Source organism: Hyla sarda, chromosome 9 (genome assembly GCF_029499605.1).
Source record: "Hyla sarda isolate aHylSar1 chromosome 9, aHylSar1.hap1, whole genome shotgun sequence".
Taxonomy (NCBI): domain Eukaryota; kingdom Metazoa; phylum Chordata; class Amphibia; order Anura; family Hylidae; genus Hyla; species Hyla sarda.
This window is the reverse complement of record NC_079197.1, coordinates 89,641,217-89,665,825: the sequence shown is the minus strand read 5'-3', so window position 1 is coordinate 89,665,825 and position 24,609 is coordinate 89,641,217. Positions and strand designations below refer to the sequence as shown.

At 45.9% G+C, this 24,609-nt stretch overlaps 1 protein-coding gene across 2 annotated transcripts in view; it reads left to right on the top strand.

Moving 5' to 3' along the window:
* Positions 1 to 2,869: 2,869 nt before the first annotated feature.
* Positions 2,870 to 24,609, top strand: part of LOC130291272 (protein kinase C delta type-like) — a 171,828-nt gene continuing 150,088 nt past the window's right edge. For both annotated transcript variants that reach the window (XR_008847858.1, XM_056539851.1), the window contains exon 1: positions 2,870 to 2,936. The gene's annotated coding sequence lies outside the window, so the exon portion shown is untranslated. The remainder of the gene's footprint in view (positions 2,937 to 24,609) is intronic.

The following is a 24,609-nucleotide window of genomic DNA, read 5'->3' as shown; positions in this document are numbered from 1 at the left end:
TTAGGGATGACTGGAAGAAATATCAATAAAATATATATGCTGTGGAAAGTTTACTTTTGTCCTAAAACCACTATGCTGTTCATAAATCGAATTTAATATTTTCTTCCTTCAAGTGAATTTTCCAGGAATGTACATTTTTGAATGGCATATTGCTTGGAGTTTGTGGTCCCCAATAGAGGCACATAAACAGAAGCAGTGAGGGGGCGTGACTTGGCACACCAGCGATGAGCAGCGTGGTGTGAGAGCTCCTGCAGGGCTATAAGCTTAGAGGCAAATTAGCTGGATATAGGAGAAAGAAATAGGGGTAAAAAACGCAAACCTACTGCCCCAGCACCCGGTGACCATCCCAGAGACATCGCGGCTTACTTCAGAATTCACCTGTCCAAACAGTGTGGCCTCCTCTCCTCCATGCGCAGCCGCCATAACAGCTCGCTCCAGCACAGACTCTTTCGGTGACTGACAACCTGCAGCCTCCACTCACAGACATGGCCACGCGCCGGCCGAAACCTGTTACCTCTGCAGAAGCGCTGCAATCTCCGGCTGATGGCACTGACTTTCCTCCGATCCCACAATGAGACATGCTCCACCCAACCACCTCTGAGGACCTGCTCTACCCAAGCACTCCTGCTATCAGGTACACCGCCATCACCCAGAGTGCGGCCTCCTCCCAACCCGCACCACCATCTCACGGGAGTAGAGGCCCTTCTGTGGTACAGGGGGAACTTGGAAAATCTTCATCCCCCTCAGGGGCACTGTCACCACAGCAACGACATGCTACCAGCTCCTCAGGGCGGCACACCACAACCTGCCTGTGCCATACACCCGGCCTCATTACCCTCCACTTTCCCAATATCTCCCAACAAGTTCCACTGACTTGATATGCCTGCTTCTCCCCAGGTTAACCCCTCACAATTCCCTGGGGTGCTCTCTAATACCTCAGCAGTGACACCACCCCTTGCACAAAAGAGACCTAGGGATGCCTCTGACACCTCTCACCTGCGGACCCCTGGCCTTACTGCCATTGATGTCACAGACTGGTCAGCTACAATGGACTCTGACTCCAATGACGGCTCCCATGACTCAGCAGTTGACAGTGATACCCAAGACTACTGGGGCACCAGCCCTCTCGCAAAAAAGACTCTCTTCAAAACACCTCTGAAATCACACCATCCTGGTCTTTCCGCCTCAGGTCACTCATCCTCAGATGACACTCTCACAGACCAAAGACGTCCGCAATGACGCTATCTTACTCCTGATCGTTCCCATGTTCAACTCCGCTCATTCCTGGGCGCCGACCTGCCCACACCGGAGGCAGCCACCAACACCCTGAAACGCTTCCCTGAGCTATAGGCGCTCCTGGCACTGCTGCCAACCAAAACTGATATGCAATACCTTGCCTCAGATCTTAAAGGGGTATTTCGCTCTGTGCTGTAATGATAGCGCGGTGCCGCAGCGGGGATCCCAGGGGTCCCCAGCAGCGGGACTGCGGTGATCTGACATCTTATCCCCTATTCTTTGGATAGGGGATAAGATATCTAGGGGTGGAATACCCCTTTAAGACTGCCTGGAAGCGGGATCTCAAACCAGTGAAAGAAGAAATTTCGAAACTCACAGATAGGGTTCGTGACCTGGAGTACTTCTATCCAACAAGCCACAATGATTGACCAGCTTGACGATCTTGACATTAGAAATAGATGAAATAATATCAGAATAAAAGGCCTTACTCCTTTGTCTGTTCTTCCCCAAGTCTTGGATGGGACACTTCAGAGAATCTTCAATGAGATTTTGAAGAAACCGGCCGACACCCCTCTGGAGCTGGATAGAGCTCACAGAGCTTTAAAGGCAAAAAACTCAGACCCAGCAAAAGCAAGAGATGTTATCTGTAGAGTCCACCACTACAATACCAAGGAAGAAATTATGCGCAGAGCCAGGGACTTAAAACACCTGACATACACGGGTCTCCTATATTCTTGTATCCTGACTTGTCTCTGCGCACTCTCAATCAAGCTGAGAGCTACCCTTAAGCCACTTCTCCTGATTTTGAAAAATGCCCAGATCACTAACTGCTGGGGTTTCCCCTTCTCCTTGACAGCCAGACACGGCCGGAGGACCTGCCAGCCTTTTTAGCCACCTTTAAACTTCCACCGGTCAGACTACCTGAATGGAATGGACTTTTCCTACCAACAACATAGCCGAGAGCATCACCTCCTGAACACCAGCAGCAGAGGCGTGACAGAACCGACCTCCTGCACTTGACCCAATGCTTCACTCACAAGGAACGCAAGACCTGACTCATGAAAATGCTCACTGTTTACTCTATTCTTCATATTGCCCATATATGTTCTCCGTATGGTGTCAATAAAGACGCCTTATGATCGCATGTTACTGCCCAATACCCCGACCATGCTTCTCTAATAATATGTTGTTCAATTGCCTCCCGCAAAGAGTTAGTTATTCGAGACGATTTTTGATCTCAATATGTTCATGTCTATGTGTCCTCATGACTTGATGATCCCTCTTTGTAATACTACTTCACTACCCCACATGTCATGGGATCTCTATACTCTATGTCACATAACAGCCCTGTTATTGTTACTGTTTTAGTTACTGTAATATTTACTATAGGACAGCAGTCCACATTCTTACTGTCCGACTCACCTTGTCTCCTCTTGCATTCCTTCTCCTCATTTCTGGTACGCCTTCCATGTTGACCCCCGCTAGTGTACCGAATGGGCTGGTCCCACTCTTACTCTTGGCCTTTCTGGCCTCTCTCCTTAGACCCCTTGTATCCATTCCCTTATGGCTACTCCTTTCCCTGTATTGCCCTGTCCTTCTCCTACTGACTTTGCCTTTTTCTTTCCCTTTATCTAGGATCTTACAACTCCTGCTCCATACACATCGCGGATGGGACACTCTGGATCTGTACGACTCAGTTGGTAAGTTGTCGTCACCACTCCACATCCGTAAAGGCAGCTGACATTAAATTAGTTACATTAAACGTTAAGGGGTTCAATACTACACAACGTGATTACACAGTACTAATCTCGACTCCAAGACTAAAGGTGTATCCCTGGCCTTCCATAGGTCCCTTCCAGTTAAGATATTATCATCCCACCTTGACCCACAAGCCAGGTTTGTCTTTGCTAACTGTGAAATTTCTAACCAGCCCTTCACCATAGCCTCCATTTATGCCCCAAACAGGGACCAGGTACCTTTTATGCTTAAAACACTGACAACATTATCGCACTTTGCCACGGGCCCTATCCTCCTAAGCGGAGACCTTAACCTCCCTCTACTCCCACGTATGGACACGTCCTCAGGTTCCTCTACCTTGTCCCATAGCAAATTACATGCCCTACGGAAGAGGCTACACTCCATGCAGCTGTGCGACACCTGGAGAGTGTTCCATCCCCAAGATAATGATTAAACATTCTACTCCTCCCCGAGGCAATCATATAGCTGCATTGACTATATCTTTTGCCCACACGTCCTACTCCCCTCTATCACCTCCACTAATATTGGTTTACGGGTCCTGTCGTCGGATCATGCCCCTGTCTGTTGTTCGCTGATGCTCCCCTCCCTATCCAAAAATCCATCTTCCTGGTGACTAAATGAATCTTTGCTCTTGGATACTGTGTGTTTCCAAGACCTCAGTGACTCCATAAACAACTTCCCTCTAGATCACGCAACCGACAGCTCCTTCCCCATGATCAAATGGGAAGCTCTAAAATGTATCCTCAGAGGGGTTCTGATTAAGCACGGTGCCCAGTTGAAGAGGGAAGCATTGGCGTCTATACCAAACCTTACAGTCCCTAGAAACCCAACATTAACAACCCCAACAAGACAATACATTGCGAGAACTTGTTCAAGTGCGCAGTGATATCCTACAAATCCTATCATCAAAACATAAGTACTACACACAACTCACTGGATGCCTCACTGGATGCCTACGAATGGGGAAACAAATCTGGCAAACTCCTTGCCGCTGCACTTAAAGCAAAAAGATCCTCCCTGTTTGTTCCTACTATAAAAGCACATTCAGGTCCCCCCTGCTCCCTAATGCCTGATATTCTTGAAGCCTTTCGTCAATACTACATGTCCCTGTACAACTTACATCCCTCTTCTGGCCCTCCCACCCCAGAGTCCGCTCATACACCCCTGTCACGTTATATAGCGCACATGGCCCTCCCTCAGCTTGATCCCACCACAATAGAAAGCGTGGAGAGCCCGTTCACTTGTATGGAGTTGGAAGCTGCCATTTCCTCCATGCCACCCTGGAAAAGTACTGGCCCAGACGGCTACACAGCAAAATTCTATAAATCTCTACAACCAAACTTATCTCCTATCCTGCTGGCGGCTTTTAACTCCATATCAGTGAACTCGCCTCCCCCCTCATTTCTGCGTGCCTATCACTGCGTGCCTATCACTGTTATCCCCAAAGACGGAAATGACCCGCTGCTATGTCCCAGCTACCGTCCCATTTCTCTAATTAATTCTGATGCTAAATTATTTGTCAAACTGATAGCCAACAGGCTGTCGGTGCACATGCCCTCCCTGATCCAGCCGGACCAAGCGGGCTGTTTAAAGGGCAGGGAAGCGAGAGATATAAACATAGCTCCTCACTATTTCTCCTCTCCCTCAATGCTGAAAAGGAATTCAACAGGGTGGATTGGGACTTCATGTCCGCTACTTTATCCCAAATTGGAATAGGGAGGACTATGCTATCTCGCATAATGGCCCTATCCTCTCATCCACAAGCTCAAGTTAGGGTCAATGGCCATCTCTCTAAGCCCTTTGATATCTGTAATGGTACTATCCAAGGCTGCCCCCCTCTCTCCCCTTCTACATGTACTTTGTATGGAACACCTCTTAATAGACATCAGACGAAATCCAGATATTAAGGGCCTGGCCGTGGATTTGGGCCATTACAAATGCTTGGCGTTTGCAGACGATCTCTTGCTATATATTTCTTCCACTATTACTTCCCTACTGTCCCTTATGTCCACAATCTGATGCTTTTCAAAACTTTGTAACTATAAATTAAACCATACTAAATGCGAAGCTCTAAACCTGACCCTACCCACACCCATGCTGCAACACCTCCAATACAAATACCCCTTCAAATGGAACACTTCTTCCCTTGAATACCTGGGGATTCAAGTGCCGGCCAAACTATCAGACACCTACAAATTAAATGTTTCCCCCCTCCTTCATTCCCTGAGGAGGGATCTGGCTAGATGGGAAAAGTAAGACTTCTCGTGGTTAGGCAGAGTGAATATCATGAAGATGAACGCACTCCCGAGACTCCTTTACCTTTTCTCATGTATATAGATCCATCTCCCCCAAACCTTCTTCAGGGAAATTTCTTCACTCCAGTCGGGTTTTGTATGGGCTCGGAAACACTCTAGACTGGCCAAACATGTCCTTATCAGGAGGAAAAGAGATGGAGGCCTCGCCCTCCCAGATTTTCATTTGTACTACCTGGCGACTTTGTTGATTAGGGTCCTGGATTGTTGCCATCACTGTACTGATAAACAATGGGTGGAACTGAAAGGTTTGACGGTAAGCAGCGACCTAATGGCGTTTCTGTGGCGCCCAAATTCCACATCTTCATCTCTTCGATCGTCAACCCTTCCTCCAGTGCTCCACTCTATATATCATGCACGTAAACTATACCTACCGAAACTCACACTTTTTCCAACTGACGGCCCCCTGACCCCACTTTTTGATAATCCTACCTTTACCCCGACTCTTACTAGTCACCACTTCCTGACCTATCACCAAAGTCAAGGGGTCACCTTTTTTAGTCTCATGGGCCAGTCCTCTATTAAACCCCTCGCTGATATCCTTTCAGGCACTACCCTCTCCCTCATTCAATCTTTACACTATGCACAGTTAACCCACTACTACCAATCCATGAAAGATGAACTCCAATTCCATCGCCCACTGATCAGATTTGAACACCTATGTGTGTGTCCCCCGCCCTATACCTCACACAGTCAGTTTTCTCTATACTCTTCTCCTGGAGAAGATGTCAGTGCAACCTCTTCCCTTCAAAGCAGGTTGGGAAAAATACCTTGGCCATTCCATCACTGAGGACAATTGGCACAAGGCAATCAAAAACTGCCACAAATCTTCATAATCCTGCACAGGAAACCAATTATAAAATTTTGATGCGGTGGTATAGGGTTCCTTCTCTCCTGACAGCATTCTATCAGGGTGTGCCAGATATATGTTGGCGTTGTTCCTCGGATAAAGGTACCATGCTTCACATCTGGCTAACGTGCCCCTTCCTATCTCACTTTTGGTCAAATGTCCTAGACGTAATAGCCCATGTCACCTCCGTGCAACTCGACCCTACACCAGAGATTGCTCTCCTCTCCATACTCCCCCCTCAATACCTAGCACCACTTCCAAACTAATTGCCTTCTTATTATTAGCTGCAAGGACGGTTATACCAAGGCTGTGAAAATCAGTTACTCCACGTAGCATATCATCCTGGCTCTGGGAAGTATCCCACATCCACAGAATGGAAGAACTCACAGCCACCACATATCACCGCACGACACACTTTAACATGATCTGGCACCCTTGGGCTGCTTTCCAGTCATCCCCGGATTTTACTACTATGCATCTCACAGAATAGGCTCACAGTCACCCGCTCCCTTCAGTCACTGAGACACCCCCCCTTACGTTTGATGCACTACAGCCCCGTCTTCCCCCCGCCTCACCCACACAATTGCTACTGACTCCACCTGGGTCCCGTGGAGGTCTGGAGTTTACCCCATTCGCGAGGTATTCTTGTTCTTTTTTTTTCTTTCTTTCTTTTTTCCATTCCCCGTCTCCCCTTCCTATTTTTCTCTACTTTTATTTACATTATGCAATTGTTGTAATTACTCTGTAATTACTGTTAATGACAGAGCTACCTCGCAATGTATCCTGCACTAGTGTGGTTACTATATTTCCTTGGCTGCCACCATGATGAGCCCCACAAATAACTATGCTATGACTCTGTCACTGTGTATTGTTGATAATGCATACAACTACTTACTCTGCTGTTGTGCAAAGGTTTATGTAATATGTTGTATGTTCTACTGAAAATATGTAACAAAGTTTAAAATTGGAGGAAAAAAAAGCAGTGACTGTTGTATATGCCTTCCTTGTGTATTCCTGTTTTAGCTGTTGTAGCAGACATGAATTGGATGCCATCTTAATTCCTATTTCCTCTCTAATTTAATTTCCTAGTGTTACCATTCCCATGTGAAGCCTCTGGGTTTGCAGAGAGATGGGGTAGAGAGTCATCACTTATTTGCTCCATGTTACATCTAAGTACAAAAGGGATAAGGTCATCTGTCAACAGTTAAGGCCACTAAATTTTAGAAAAAACCTAACTCAATGATCTTAGCAGGATTTACTGAATGCCCTGAGTATATAGGTCCAAAATTCTATCTGTTAGCTAGTTACTAACTGATCTTTTTGTTCTCAGGGAGTTAAGCCACCACCAGAGGTCTATAGCAGAAGACAATGGGGGATATTTATTAAAATATGTGCAGAGGAAAAGTTGTACAGTTGCCCATAGCATTTGTGTTTTTTTTTCCAAAGGCCTACAAAATAGAGGAATCAATCTGATTGGTTACTATGGACAACTGCAATCCTTTTCCTCTGCTCAGGTTTTCATAAAACTTCCCTTATATCAACTCATTTTACACAAAATACATGTTGTGATGTCCATTTTTGTGTTTTTCTGTTTTTGGTGTCTGTTTTTGGTGTTCAGACACTGGGTTGTGGCTGGGCAGTTTTCTTTGCTATTCTCCCTGGCTAGGGGATAGTTACAGCTCTTTACCAATGACAGCTTGGGTGTGCCTGTTTATTATAGATTTTTAGTCTGCTTGGTTTTTAGAACATCTGTCAGTTTTTAAGATTATGTATGTCCGTTTAGCTTTAACATTGTTATCTTACACTGTGAGTCTTGCTTGTACCTGTGCTCTGTATGTAGTATTCCTGCTTAGAGTCCTGACTCGTATTTCTCCATTTAATGGAGTTTGGTTTTGTATTATTCCTGTTTGGTATCCTGATCTGTATCCCTCCATGTTTTGGAGTTTGGCTTTTGAAGTTTTCTCTGGAGTCTGTTTAGACTCATCCTGTTCTCAGTCTAGTGTTCCGTGTTTTATATTTCTGTTTCCTTTTAGGCCAGTATCCTGGTGAGTGTGCCTGCTGGCTAGAAGTCTATTTGGAGCTAGAATTGATGTCCCACCATTTTTGGAGTGCGGAGTCTAGTTTGTTCGTGTTCAGTGTCCAGTGTGAACAGTTTTCTATGTTTCTTGATCTGTTTAGTGTTTTGCATTCACTTCCTCCGTGCATACCCTGCAACTCATGGTTTCTGCTGTATACTTATTCCTTATCTTGTCTTGTTCATTTATTCATATCTGCCGTTTATCTTGATTCAGGTTTCTGAAATGTTTGTTAGTATGCGGTATCCTGCCTTGTTTGTATATTTATATGCTGTCTGGTTTCTCTGGTTGTTTGGTTGTTTTTCTGTTATGTTTCTTACCTGTTTCCAACTATGTTTAGTATTATTTGTGTACATTTACGCCCAATGCACTTTAGCGCAGGAAGAGATCGGCACTGTGATTGTCGATCCGCCATTTAGGGTGGATGGGCGAGTAGGCATGGAGAGTGTTTCTAAGGACAACTTAGGGCTCACTCTCCCTGTCCATCGCATCGGTCATGACACATGTATGCTCAGCCAACTCAAGCCTTCAGTTATTGAAGTTATATGACCACCTTTAGATTTCTCATGACTGATCCTTTTGTTCTTAATTAAAATAAGCCTTCGCCGGTGGAGTCTATAAACAGTTTGCTTTCCTCTCCCTGTTCACATTCTAAGCACACTTAGCTCAGCATATGTATGGGAGAATTAGATAGATGTGGGGGAGAGATAGATGTTTGCTGAGTGGGTTTTGCTGATAACTACCGTATGTATGGCCAGCATAAGCCTCGTACTGGACAGTTCTTATAGTATTACAGTTATGCCTTAGGACACGTTACCTGCATCTCAAGGCTTTATGTCACACATCTAGAATGCAGTCCAGTAAGCAGATTAAAGAGGGCATCAAGGACATTCATTTCTTTTGGACATGGCCAAATATAATTTCCCAGGACCTCATTGCATGTTTTATTTCCAAAGCTACAAGCATTGTATGATTACTGTAAGTGGCATAATTTTACAGCTACTAGAGACAAATTAAATGTTACCACAATTCATTATCCTGCAGGAGGACAGGGCTTCTGCAGGGATCGGCACTTGTGTGGTGAGCCTAATACTTGGTTTAGTATAGAATACTTGGCTTATATTAAAGGGGAACTCCGGTGGAATTTTTTTTTTTTTTTTGACAAATCAACTGGTGCCAGAAAGTTAAACAGATTTGTAAATTACTTCTATTTAAAAATCTTAACCCTTCTAGTACTTATCAGCTGCTGTATTCTTCAGATATACTACAGAGAAATCTGTGAATTTCTTTTCTGCCTGACAACAGTGCTCTCTGCTGACACCTCTGTCCGTGTCAGGACTGTCCAGAACAGGAGGTTTTCTATGGGGATTTGCTTCGAATCTGACAGTTCCTGACACGGACAGAGGTGTCAGCAGAGAGCACTGTTGTCAGGCAGAAAAGAAATTCACAAATTTCTCTGTAGTGTATCTGTAGTATGCAGCAGCTGATAAGTACTAGAAGGGTTAAGATTTTTAAATAGAAGTAATTTACAAATCTGTTTAACTTTCTGGCACCAGTTGATTTGTCAAAAAAAAAAAAAAAATTCTACCGGAGTTCCCCTTTAAGGCTATAAAACCAGTTTTCCTACAATAAATAATGATGGAATGTTACTAGGATATGCCATCACTTTCTGATTCTTTGGGGGTCAAAGACAAAGAACCCCTGAGTAAGTGACCCTGCATTCCGTAAATCTACTTTTCACGTATATGCAGTTCATTGTTTCTATGGGCAACTTTGCTGCAAATCAGCTATGCAAAGAGCTGAAAAAAAAGGTAAATATGCCCTAAAAGGATCTAAAATTGGATTTTTACCCTATGTCATGAAGAGAGACCCCTGAACACCAACTTAAGAATCTCCTCACCTCCAAAAAAAACAAGGCACACTTTGGCAGTGTCAGCTGAATGGAATCAAGCTGCCACCTCCATGTTAAAGCTGAATCCCTGGATGCCTTTATCATGTATAGTGTCACATTACAATAATAATATTGTAGATTCTTCTCATTGTCTAACATACTGTTCAGCACTAGATAAATCCTGATGGTTCATTAGCAACGTGTGCCAACACTTCTTCAGGCAAAGATTGAACAAACCGATAGCAACAGAAATATGGCATTCCAGTCATCAACTACTGGTCACGGAGCCTGGTGCTAGCCAGGAGCTTAAAATCTGGATGCTGCTTTGCAAATGTGTAATATACCCCAATACATGTAGAAAAATTGTGAGAAGAATGTCAAATATCTTTTAACTATCTTAGATGAATTTATGCATATACTTGCATTCACACATTTTATAACACCTTTAGGACATTTTTGTGACAGCCTAATCTGTTCTAAAAAAAAAAAAAAAAGTGTCTAAAATAAGGTAAAATAAGAGAACTATATAGGAAATTGTAAAATGAGACATTACGATATATTACATTCCTAAATTATTTAAGCAAAATACCGCTTTGCATGTATGCCATTAAGTGGTATACAGAAGAAAACTATATCTTCCGTACCTTGTAAGCTATGCCAAACATCATACCACATGTGACTTTTAAACTCACAGTCTGCAATTTACTCTACTTTCATTGTCTTATAAAGGAATACAATCTTTTCATTTTCCTATTTCTGTGACATTGTCTTCATTTCGAGCTGAGGTCAGTGACTACATCAGTCATGGCAGTCCATTTTTCCTTTTTTGGAAACAACTTTTTTTAAGATGTGATACATTTTCTGTTATTCTTTATATTTAATTAAAATAAATCTATTTATGCGTATTAGCACCGTGTTTATGCTTACAAAACAATTCTTTGATAGCTAAGTTATTTAAATCTGACAATTCTGTTTTGATTTCTACACTGCTCAAAAAAAAATAAAGGGAAAACTTAAACAACACAATGTAACTCCAAGTCAATCACACTTCTATGAAATCACACTGTCCACTCAGGAAGCAACACTGATTGACAATCAATTTCACATGCTATTGAGCAAATGGAACAGACAACAGGTGGAAATTATAGGTATTTAGCAAGACACCCCCAATAATGGAGTGGTTTAGCAGGTCGGGACCACATACAACTTCTCAGTTGCTATGCTTCCTGGCTGATGTTTTGGTCACATTTGAATGCTGGCTCTAGTGGTAGCATGAGACGGAGTCTACAACCCACACAAGTGGCTCAGGTATTGCAGCTCATCCAGGATGGCACTTCAATGCGAGCTGTGGCAAGAAGGTTTGCTGTGTCTGTCAGTGTAGTGTCCAGAGCATGGAGGTGCTACCAGGAGACAGGCCAGTACACCAGGAGACATGGAGGAGGCCATAGGAGGGCAACAAACCAGCAGCAGGACCGCTACCTCTGCCTTTGTGTAAGGAGCAGGAGGAGCACTGCCAGAACCCTGCAAAATGACCTCCAGCAGGCCACAAATTTGCATGTGTCTACTCAAATTTGCCAGAGAACACCAAGATTTGCAAATTTGCCACTGGTGCCCTGTGCTCTTCACAGATAAACGCAGGTTCACACTGAGCACATTTAACAGACGTTACAGAGTCTGGAGACGCAATGGAGAACATTCTGCTGCCTGCAACATCCTCCAGCATGACTGTTTTGGCGGTGGGTCAGTAAGGGTGTGAGGTGGCATTTCTTTGGTGGGCCGCATAGTCCTCTATGTGCTTACCAGAGGTAGCCAGACTGCCATTTGGTACCGAGATGAGATCCTCAGACCCCTTGTAAGACCATATGCTGGTGCAATTGGCCCTGGGTTCCTCTTAATGCAGGACAATGCTAGACCTCATGTGGCGTGAGTGTTTCAGCAGTTCCTGCAAGAGGAAGGCATTGATGATATGGACTGGCCCGCCTGTTCCCCAGAAATGAATGGGACCTCATGTCTCCCTCCAGCCACCAACGTCAACTTGCACCATAGAATGTCCAGGAGCCACCTCATCAGTTTCCCAATGTTTTTATTGAATTTTATAAACATAAGACATGTAACATATAACATATTATGACATCAGATGTGTCAGAGTTTACATATGAACATGCATAATAACCTTGACTGGTGGAGCATAATCGTTCGTCCAAACAGTGTTATGCATATTCACAAAGGATCTATTCGTTCCAAAGGGACCTTAATTCATCAGGAGCATGCCCAGGCGTTGTAGCGAGGTCATACGGGCACGTAGAGACAACAAAAACTACTGAGCCTCATTTTGACTTGTTTTAAGGACATTACACCAAAGTTGGATCAGCCTGTAGTGTGGTTTACCACTTTGATTTTGAGTGTGACTCCACATCCAGACCTCCATGGGTTGAAAAAGTTGATTTCCATTGATAATTTTTGTGTGATTTTGTTGTCAACACATTCAACTATGTAAAGATGAAAATATTTCATACAATTAGTTCATTCATACAGATCTTGGATGTGTTATCTTAGTGTTCCCTTATTTTTTTTTAACAGTGTATATACTAGGACCGAATGCGAATATTGCTGCGATTTAATTGCGTGAATCGCTCCATTTACTGCAGTCCAGGCTCCAGTGCATCTAAAATGGTGAATCCACAAGTGAGGACATGGGGCAAGGAATCCTGGGAAGGCGGAAACAAGGGTAGGCGGGATGACCCTGAATCACATGCATCATGCAGCCTATCAGCAGCCAGCCACCCCTTGTGATGTCACAGCCCTATATAATTGGCAGCCATCTTGCAGCCAGTCACTTCAGCCTTTTATTGCAGAGAGATAGAGAGGGACAGAAAGCGCTGAATGTTGTACAGAAAAGCATTTTTCAAGCAGTGATTCACCTCCCACTCACTACAGCGTTCTATTACAAAGAGGAACAGAGAGCAGTGTGTTGCACAGTGTGTTGCACAGAACAGCAATGATTCACCTCAAGCCCAAATCATGCCTAGAAGTTCTGATAGGGAAGGGAGTGAGATTGAAGTTTTTAGTGCAATTTTGGGTGTAGTACACAGTGTCTGTGTGCTGCAGCACTGGTGTGTACTGCTGGTGTTGTACACAAATACTTTTTACAGCGTACTGGAGTGCATTGTCCTCCCCTCATATGTCCATACTACATACGTACATAACAGTGGTGTATTATTTTGTTCCTGTTAAAGTCTTAACGGCCTAGAGACTGTGAAAGGCCACCCAAAAGTTCACACTTGCTGGTGTTGTACACAAATACTGTTTTAAGCATACTGGAGCGCATTGTCGTCCCCTCATAAGTTCATACCCCCTACGTACATCGAAGTGGTGTACTATTTTGCCATCATCTGCCATCATCGATTAGTTAAAACGGTCATCCACTTCATCACAAGTGACACCTGACATCCCCAGTCAACAATCGGGGGGGTTCCTCAGACACAATCCTCAGTTGGCATGGTCGGGAGAAGTCCCTGTCCTCCCATTGCTGCTGTCCTATGCTTTTCCCTTCCCTGACAGAAGTATCTTAGGGTTGCAGGTTGCCCATGAGGCAGGAGCTGAACCAGGAAGGTCAGTATGGTGGTAGAAGTGGAAAATCTGGACCCAAACGTGCCTGGGGTAGACCACCTGCTTCACGGCAGCCTACCTTCCTGGGAGGTAGTGAAACAGTGGTTCCTGGAGTCGGCGGCAGTGGAAGTCTATCAGTGGAGACTATTGGTGGGAAAATCAGCTACTCGGTGGTGTGACAGTTTTTCATCAAGCATCTGGATGAGGTTACCATGGCCACATGCAAGATGTGTCGGCAAAAGGTGAAGTGTAGCCAGGGTCCCAGTGTTGACACCACGGCTCTACGTCAATATATGCAGTGTCACCATAAAGCGGCCTGGGAGAACCATAGCTCCGATGTGGTGGTCCAGCCTGCTGCATCACCCAGGGCCACGACGCTCCCTATTTCAGCCAGCCAGGTCTCCTCCACCTCAGCCGAAGGGAGCTGTGTGTTAAACCCATCTTCTATTGCTCCAGATGTTCCTCCTACTTCGAGTCAGTCATTCCGCCAGCAATCCATCGGCAAAGCTATGTCCAAGAGACAACAGTGTGCACTCACTCATCCAATGGTGCAGAAGATTAATGTGCTCCTGTCCAAGTTGCTGGTGCTGCAGTCCCTCCCTTTTTAAGTGGTAGACTCTGCACCTTTCAGAAAACTGATAGCTTGTGCCGAACCGAGGTGGAGAGTCCCAAGCCGTCATTTCTTTGTGAAGAAGGCAATACCAGCCCTGCACAATTTTGTGGAACAGAAGGTGGGTAGTCCTTGAGCCTGTTGGTGTGTACCAAAGTGCACGGCAGCGCGGACATATGGAGCTATAACTACGATCAGGGAAAATACAAGTCCTTTAAGGCCTGCTGGGTGAATGTGGTTGTTGCACAGCCACAACAGCAACATGGACAGGTCACGCTGCTTTCACCTCCACGCTCTCAGGCCATTGGTCCTGAGACAGTGTGCAACTCCACCACCTCATCCTCCACCGTGTCCTCAGCCTCAACTGCACAGACAAGTCTCAGTGCCCCTTCAGCATACTATGTGTGCAGGGCACGGTGGTGTCAAGTTGTTCTTCACATGGTTTGCCTTGGCGAACGGAGTCACACAGGGGAGGAACTGCTAAAAGTTATTCGTAAAGAAATCAGAGAATGGCTTACTCCATGAAAACTGAAATGGGAACTGGTTGTCAAGCAGTTCCTGAAGTGTTCCCCCCATCTGCAAGACATCCTAACAATGGGAAAGAAACTTTGCATGCACTTCAGCCACTCATATACCGCAAAGCACACCCTCCTTGAGCTGCAGCGTCAGAATCTCATTCCTCAACTTAGTCGGATTTGCGACGTTTCCACATGTTGGAATTCCACCCTCCATATGTTGGACCGACTATACGAACAGAGAAAAACCATCACCAATTTCTTGATGATCCAAGCGGATAGGAGGCTCCCCTGTGTAACTTCAGTGTCACACAGTGACAGCTCATATGTGACACCTGCCGTTTGCTCAGCCCCTTTGAGGAAGCCACATTATTAGACATTCACCAGGATTAAGGGATGTACAAAGTCATTACACTTCTTCATCTACTACAACACATGTTGGAAATGATGGCTGGTCAGGGCACTGGAGACGTGGTGCCTACATCTCACAAACACATGAGCCCTGTGGGGGCTGAACTGGAGGAGGAGGGGGAGGGGCACAGTTTAGGTTTCGCGAGACGGCAGTTTTTCTAGTCATCTGACAGGAGAGGAGGAGCACGAGCAGCTAGAGGAGCTAGAGGGTTATGAGGAAGGTGAGACAAAGGACCCTGACACACCGTGGCAGTATGCAGTGGAGATGGAGGCAGGTAGTCCCTTCGAGTAACTTGCACAAATGGCACAATGCATGCTCACTTGCTTTCGTAGTGACTGCCGAATTGTCACCATTCGGCAGCAGGATGACTTCTGGTTCTCCACCTTCTACGACACTAGCTACCGACTCAACGTGGGGGCCTTTTTTACACCCACTGAGAGGGAGGACAAACTAACCTACTACAAAGACATCCTATGTAGTCAGTTGGCTGATGCCTATCTGCGCCATCGTCCATAATCTCGCAGGTCTGTCTCAGGGGGCCCTTTCCGCTCAACTTCCACTGCCATGGCTGCTGGGGAGGGGTGGGGTGGCAGGAGCAGTACCAGCTCCATCTACAGTCGCTGATGAGTAGCTTTCTTCACCCGCATAGTGAAGCAACTCATCAGCAGCAGGTAGACCGGGAGCAGGACCTGAACCAGCAGGTAATGGCATACCTTGACATGACCATGCCAAAACACCTTGAAGATCTGCTGGACTTCTGGTCAACTAGCAGAGTTTTCCCTGGAAAAGCTGTCCTGCCCAGCCAGTAGTGTGCCTTCAGAGTGGGTGTTTTGTGCAGCAGGGGCCATAGTAACCCCAAGGAGATCTCATCTGTCCACGAAAAATGTGGAGAGACGGACCTTTGGGAAGATGAATCAGGCATGGATCAGCCACAAATTCCACCCACCGATGCCTGATGCATCAGAGTAGATTGACCATGGTGCCACACCAACACTTCACAAATATGGATAGTGCAAAACGTATTTATGGTGCTGATCCCCAGTTACAGACATTCCTCCGCATCAGACCACAAGTATTGAGGATATGCATTACGTAAAACTTAACTTTTAATAATATGCTTAGGATTAAATATATGGACCCAATTTTATTTTTTAAATGAAACAAAAGGAAAGTTGTGCCAAAAAACATGTGCCACCTACACCATTAAGTATTGATGTGATGCAAAAACCTCTAAAAGGTGGAAGGGAACAACGTATGGTCCATTGTAACCGTGGGGGTAAAAACTTCCCCTGGGAGGCCCTACTCTTGAATTATTAATTCCCTTCTTGGCAAGTATTACTCGCCCTAAAAAGGGTGGCCCTACACAGGAACCTCCCCCTATTTCCCCCTACAAACACTGCCATTTCCCAGGGTTTTTAGGTGGAAATAGAGTGTTTCCTGTTTGGGGCCACCCTTTTTATGACTAACAATTGCTAAGAAGGGAAATATTAGGGGGAGAGTAGAGCCTTACAGGGGAAGTTTTTACACCCACTTGCTACAATTAGAGATAAGCAAACTTTTGAAAAATTTGATTCAGCCGATTCGCCAAATTTTCCGAAAAAATTAGTTTCGGACCAAATTTATTTGCGGCGAATCACTATTAAAAATGGCTATTTCTGGCCTACAGAGAGACTCAAAAGGGATGTAGAACACTTTGCCTTGTCTTAACACGCATAGGGAGTGTGCTGTGTTAGTGAAATAATACTGTTATACAGAATGAGATGCAGATTACAGGCATTGCTATTAGAATCACTGCTGCAGAGCGTTGATGTGGCAGCAGGGAGACCATATGGTGTCACAATTGAAGAGAACAAAGAGATTTTTTAATGTAATTTTAGTTAAATTTAATTTGAATCTGTTTACATTTTTTGAGTACCCATTCTGGTGAGCATTGAGCTGGTGGTCCTCCGTCAGACAGATACCACCTCTAAGCCCCCCCCCCCCCCCCGACTATGAAAGTGTGAATGTTTAATTTAATCAGTTATAAATGATTGTTATCGCTCCAAACTGTCCCATTGGATTCTTGTGATAATTCCACAGATAATAGGACATAGACGACCATAGGGCCTCAGTCTTGAAAAGATTACATCAACTTTTTTTTTTTCAATTTAAGGTTTATATTAGATTCCCAAGTTTAATGTCCCGGTGTTTACTTTGAACTAATATTGTATGACCACAAAGCCCAATCTAACAAGGAGTCACATGGCGGCACAATGACTGATGTAACACCGAGTGCTCCCTGTCCCTCCCCGGAGCGCTCGTGGCGTTCTTCGCTGTGCAGCGCCCCGGTCAGACCCGCTGACCGGGAGCGCTGCTCTAGTGTCCCCGGCGGGCATGCGATCCGCCTGGCGGGACATGCCTGCCCGTGGGTCACATCCCGATCTTCTCACCTGCCCCGTCCTCCTTCAGGTCCGTCCCGGCGCGCACGTGCCGGCTCTCTGAAATTTAAAGTGCCAGTGCACCACTAATTGGTGCCTGGGCCAATCAGTGTATTACTTCCAGAACACATATAAACCCACTTCCCCTTCCTGTCCTCACTGGATCTTGTTGCCTTAGTGCCCTGAGAAAGCGTTTTGTGTGTATCCATAGCCTGTGTATCCAGACCCCTTGCTGTTGCCCCTGACTACAAACCTTGCCGTCTGCCTTGACCTTCTGCTACGTCTGACCTCGCCTTGCATTGTCCTTGTGTACCGTGCCTGTCTCAGCTGTCAGTGAGGTGTAGTCGTTATCAGGTGGAATGACCTGGGGGTTACCTGCCGCAGCAAGTCCATCCCGCTTTGCGGCGGGCTCTGGTGAAAACTAGTAACCCCTTAGATTCCGTTCCCCTGGTACGGCCCATGCCATCGCCTCACTGACACAGAGGATCCACTCCTTGTCCTCCCTGCATACCAGTCCGGACCCTGACAACTGAGCCTAGAGGATACAGCAGCACGAGGAGACAATATAGTGGCAGAACAACCCAGCCTGGAGATGGCAACAGCCTGAAAAGACCATAGGGCCTCACTATAGAGAAGATTACAAATATTTTTGAAAAGTTAATTTGAAGATTTTAGATATAGTAAAATTTCAAAAGTTTAATTTAAGGTGCCAAAAGCATAAGGAGACCATATGGTAGCTAGTGCTACCATAAAGTATTTTTGGGTAATGTCCCAGGCCCAGCAGCATCAGCAAACCATATAGTGGGTGAATGGCACAGCCTGGAGCTGGTGGCAGCATGAGTAGACAATAGGGTTTCACAATTGCTAAGATTAAAAGATACATTTTAAAATTTTCATTTAAGATTTTGAAATATAAATTTAAGATTACACTCCCAAGTTTTATTGTCCCGGGCCCCGGTGTGTGGTTACAAAGGACCAAATCTAACAAGGAGTCACATGGCGGCCCAATGACATAGCCTGGAGGTGGTGGCAGCATGAGTAGACAATAGGGCTTCACAATCCCTAAGATTGACAGATGAATTTTAAAATTGAAATTGAAGATTTATGGTAGCTAGTGCTACCATAAAATATTTTTAGGTAATGTCTCAGGCCCAGCAGCAGCATCAGTAAACCACATAGAGTTCTCCTGCACTCTGGTGCTGGTTATTCAGTACAATACTATGATGTCTGTTAGTTTAATGCCACTATGTCTGTTTGTGCAATATTCTGACTATGTCTGCTTGAGCATTTACCTTGTATGGTTGTATGGCATGCTCCTTGTATTTTAGTGTCAACAGTAAATGTTTATTCAAGGTTTTCAAAGAATATCATAGTACAAACATGCAATTACTAGCAATAACTGGTCAAGACTAGAAAATTAAGTCAGCAAAAAGAAAATAGGGAGAACATGGAAAATACAAGAAATGAAAGAAATGCAATAAACGTAACAGTCAGATAAAAGACATGTATCAAATAACAGAAGAGTGAAAACTGTCAGGTACAACAAAGGACAATCGTCCCAACGTTTCAAGTGGCCAATAGATAGTAGGGGGAGGGCAGCATAGCAGATGTGGATCTGTCAATGGGCTCGCTGTAAAGCATCTGGAGCAAGCACACTTATGGGTAGGAATCTAAAGATATAAGAGAAATGAGTCAGAGGGAGATAGAGTAAATGGGCCACATCGGGGGTAGGCACCAATAGGTTCGATAAAGACTACTGGAGGAGAGAAGAGGGAAGGAAAGGAGGGAGGGGTAAAAAGGAAGAAGAGAGGAGAGGGAGACGAGGAAGGAGAACAGGCAAGGTAAGGGAAATACGTACCCTGGAGGACGACAGGTCTAGGTGAGGCCCCTGAGAGGCAGGTCAGCTGACAATGCGGTGCGGGGAACACCCCCGAGAGCGGCACGGTGGGACCGCAGGGGGGGGGATCAGGGCGGCAAGTAAGAGGACCTATAGTCATCCGTAGAAAGATATGAGGTCCAGGGACTCCAGATCAGGTGGTGTTTCAATGTTTGGTTTCTAGAATCCGCTTTGAGTTCCTCCATCCTGTGTATATGTGTGAGCTCCCGGGCCCAGTCGGAGAAAGATGGGGGCGATGTGGATTTCCAGAGTCTCGGAATCACAGTCCTAGCCGCCAAAAGCATAAATCCAATCAGACGGACACTTTCCCTAGGGACTGAGGGAGGGAGGATAGAAAGGAGGAGGAGGGCCGGGTTGAGATCAAGTCTTACCGAGGTCAATTTGTGAATGGTTTCACTAATGCTGGTCCAGAAAGGAGTCAGGACGGGGCAGGTCAGCCAGATATGGGACATCGTGCCCCCCCTCTCACCACAACGCCAGCAAAAATCTGAAACACCAGTTTAGAAGCGAGAAAGCAGGGACTTAACCCTGTACCATCTTGTCAGGACCTTATAGTTCGTCTTCTGGGCCTTACATGATATAGAGGATCTGTGGCACATGCGAACTGCCCCGCCCCACTCCTCATCGGTGAACCTACACTGCAATTCTCTTTCCCAGCTCGAGCGGAACGGGAGCGGGTTCTCAGCAAGGGCATCTAGAAAAAGAGCATATATGGGACTAATTGGGCGACAAGGCACCGATGAGGAGGTGCAGAGCTTCTCGAATGGAGTGAGAGGGCGGTGCAGGTTGAGGGATAAAACCTGGGATGAGTAGAAATGTTTATGTTGAGTGTATTGAAGATGCTGGTGAGGGGTGGCGGGGGGATCAGGCACCAGGTCACACAGCGGGCGTGGTGCCGAACCACTCAAGAGAACCGAGAAAGAAAGTCCTTCAGAACTTGAGTGGCCAAGGAACCTGTTCAAAGTGTGAGCAGGTGGAAAGAGTGTATTTCCAAATACAGGGGTAAGAGGGCCATTGAGGGAGAATAGCGGAGTGTGTGCAAGGTAAGAGCGCCAAGCGCCCACAATGGAGGAGACTACTGGGGGTAGGTCAGCTAGGGGAGTTGAGGACAAGAGACATGTAGGGAGCCACAATAATGTCTTGGGGTCTAGTCGGGTGGCGGAGCATTCAAGGGTTACACATTGTTTTGTGGTGGGGACCATGCGGCAATCCAAAACCCTGTTCAGGACTGCTGCCAGAAAATAAGAGAAGCAGTCGGGCAGGCCTAGTCCTCCATCTCTTTTGCGTCTAGTCAGGACATGTCGAGCCACCCTCGGGCGGCCGTGAGCCCAAATTAATCCAGATAGAAGCGAAGAGAGTCCCATGAAGAAAGATTTAGGAATGGTGGAGGGAAGGCAAGAGAATAGGTAGAGGAGTCTGGGTAAGATGTTCATTTTGACAATGTTGATCCTTCCCAGACAGGAGAAGTCTCTTAGCTCCCATCTGGACAAGTCAGTTTTAAAGGAATGTATCATGGGAGAGAAATTAAGGCTAAAGGTGTCTTTAAGGTCGCTAGGGACCTGAATACCCAGGTACGTGAGGGATCTTGTGCACCATTTGAAATGGTAGGTCTGCCGCAAATGGTTAACAATCTCGGGGGGAAGGGAAATGTTGAGGGCCTCACAATTAGAGGAATTCAGTTTATAGTTGGAGTAGCGGGAGAAGGTCCGTATAGTGGAAAGCACCGAGGGGAGTGAGGTGAGAGGTGAGGATAGAAAGAGCAGTAAGTCATCAGCAAAGGCAGAGCATTTGTGATGATGGTTCGGTACCTGTAGTCCCCGAATGTTCGGATTCTGTCGGAGTGCCACAAGGAGGTGTTCCATGCATAGGACAAACAATAGAGGAGACAAGGGGCAGCCCTGTCTCGTGCCATTGTTGATAACAAAAGGGGAGGACAGGTGATCGTTGACTTCAACCTGAGCTTGGGGGTTAGCATAGAGTGCCATTATGGGAGCTGTCATCATTGAGCCCAGACTGATTTGAGATAGAGAGGCCCGTAGAAAGCTCCAGTCCACTCGGTCAAAGGCCTTCTCAGCATCTAGTGAGAGAAGGCAAAGTGGGGTTCGTGATTTTCGAGCAGAGTGGATGACAGAGAAGGTCCGGAGGGTATTATCTCTGGTCTCCCTCCCACGAATAAAACCCACTTTATCCTCGTGGACTAGAGCTGGCATAAAGGGAGCCAATCTGTTTGCGATCAGTTTCGCAAAGAGTTTTGCATCCGTGTTGATAAGTAGTGTTGAGCGGCATAGGCCATATTCGTATTCGCGAATATTCGCGAATATATGGACGAATATTCGTCATATATTCGTGAATATTCGCATATTTGTAATATTCTCGTTTTATTTTCGCATACGCGAAAAATTTGCGCATACGAAAATTATCATATGCGGAAATTAGCATTTGCAAAATTAGCATACATGAAATTTCGCATATGCGAAAATTAGCATATGCTAATTTTCGCGTATGCGAAAATTCGCACACCAGTCTCACACAGTAGTATTAGAGCCTTCTTTACAACACACAAGGAGAGGGGTGATCACTGTGATGTGTACTGTGAAAAAAATATATATAATATTCGTAATTACGAATATATAGCGCTATATTCGCGAATATTCGCAAATTCGCGAATATGCGATATTCGCGAGCAACACTATTGATAAGCGAGATGGGACGGTAGCTTTGACAGAGCGAGGAATCTTTGCCCTCCTTGGGAATCACCGTAATGACAGCGTGCAAGAAGGACTGTGGTGGAGGGGGAGAGTCAGAGACAGCGTTAAAGGCAGAGAGGAGAGGGGAGAACAGCTCAGACCAGAGAAGCTTGTAAAATTTAGATGTATATCCATTAGGCCCCGGGCTTTTACCTGTGGGCAGAGATTTTATGGAAGTAAACAGTTCATCCGGCATGAACGGTGTCTCCAGAGAAGAGATAACGTCATTTGAGAGAGTGGGAAGAGAGGTCGAGGAAATGTAGGAATGAAGTGAGGGGCAGGGGTCACTGGTTGTGGAATCGGCGCCAGGTGCAGGTAGGTTGTAAAGGGCTGCGTAGTAAGAGCGGAAGGCTTCAAGTATATCAGGTGTTAGGTGGGAGAGGGAGCCCGAGGGATCACGAATAGCAGGAATAAAGAGGGAAGATCTCTTCTCTCTGAGGGCCCTTGCTAGGAGCTTGCCCAATTTTTTACCCCATTCATAAAAAAGCTTTCCAGTGAGCTGTTTGTAGTGTCTGTGTTTTGTGTTCAGTAGGGCCAAGAGTTCCTGACTGACTCGGATAATGTCTCGCAGGACCTGTTCTTGTTGTGATTGTTTGTGAAGGTATTTCAGGGAGTGTAATTCTTGGTGTAGGGAGGAAAGTTTAGCTGCCGCTTCCCTCTTCAACCTCGCCCCATGCTTCACCAAGATGCCTCGAAGCACACATTTCAGCGCCTCCCATTTTATCAGGGGAGAAGAGGAGTCAGACTGGTGGACCAGCCGAAAGTGGGAAATCGTCTCCTGCAGCTCTCGGAAGCAAAGTGCATCCAGGAGGAGAGACTCATTCAGTCTCCAGATGGAGAAGGGCTTGGTGAATGAGCCAAGAGTCACTGAGTTGTAGTGAATGCAAATGGGTGCAGAGGGTTCACAGTTTGTGGTACGGGAGGAGGGAGCGTCCCGAGGAAGTGTCTATAAGGGGAGAGATAGGGAGGTTAAGGTCACCGCAGAATAGAATGGGACCTGTCGCAAAGGAGGAAAGGGCATCTAAAGTTTTGACAAGAAATGTCACTTGGTCATGATTGGGGGCATAGATAGAGGCTATTGTGAGATTATGGCCCAGGAGGTCACCGTTTGCAAAGAGGAAACAAGCATTCGGGTCAATAGCAGTGTCTAAAATAGAGATGGGGAGGGATTTGTGGAAGGCCAATGAGACCCCCTTAGTCCTAGCATCTGGGTTTGGGCTGTGGAGCCACGTGGAGTAGTATCTGGTGGGTAACGTCGGTTTATGACCTGTTTTGAAGTGTGTCTCCTGCAAAGCTAACATGTGTGTTTTCTTTTCATGGAAGGAGTATAAGATCTGTGCACGCTTCTCGGGGGTGTTAAACCCTTTGACATTCAGGATAGTCACATTAATGTCAGCTGACATGATTAGTGTTCAGGAGATAGAAAGACTCACCACCACTCCCGGGCCAGGTCCACACCGCCGTCCGCTAAGGTCGTCTGAAGGGGTAAATTCTTCGCCTGTAGTAGAGAGGAGAGAGAACGGAAAGGTGAGGGATATAGGAAAGGGTCAAGCGTAGAAAAAGCCATAAGCCATAAGAAAACGGTCACACAGGGTCTAAAAAGGGAGGCCATAAGGGCCGGAAGGGGGCACCCACAGAATCAGTCCGAGTGCCAAGCTAGGGAGGTAACGTCGTAGAAGGTGCGGTGGCGTCAGGTATCACCTACACTCGGGGCAATTTAAATGTGGACAGGAACTCTGGAAGATCTTCAGATGTAGAGCCGTGGCGGGCAATAAGTGAGAAAGGATATCTCCAGCGGTATAGGATCTTCGCATTTTGGAGAGTAGTCAGCAGAGGTTTTAAGGTGGCGCGTAAGTGCTGAGTTCGTAGTGACAGGTCAGGGAAAAGGTGGATGTTGGCTCCCTGAAACTGCAGAGAATGTAGTTGTCTGGATTTCCGCATGATTTCCTCCTTCATGAGATAGTGTTGAACCCTGCAGATGATATCCCTCGGTTTCAGTGGATCAGGGTTCTTTGCCTGTAACGCTCAGTGGGCTCAGTCTAATTCCACCGGGAAGTCCGCCGGTCTTTGTAGGATGTCATTAAATATTTTTTGAAGAGTAACAGGAATGTCCTGTGGAGGGATGGATTCAGGGAGACCCTTTATATGAATATTGTTTCGTCTATTGCGATTATCCAGATCATCCATATGGTCAACAAGAGCTGTTTGTTGAGCCAAGAGGGAGGAGGCAGCAGTACGTAGAGTGTGGACTTCAGAAGCAATAGAGAAACGGAAAGACTC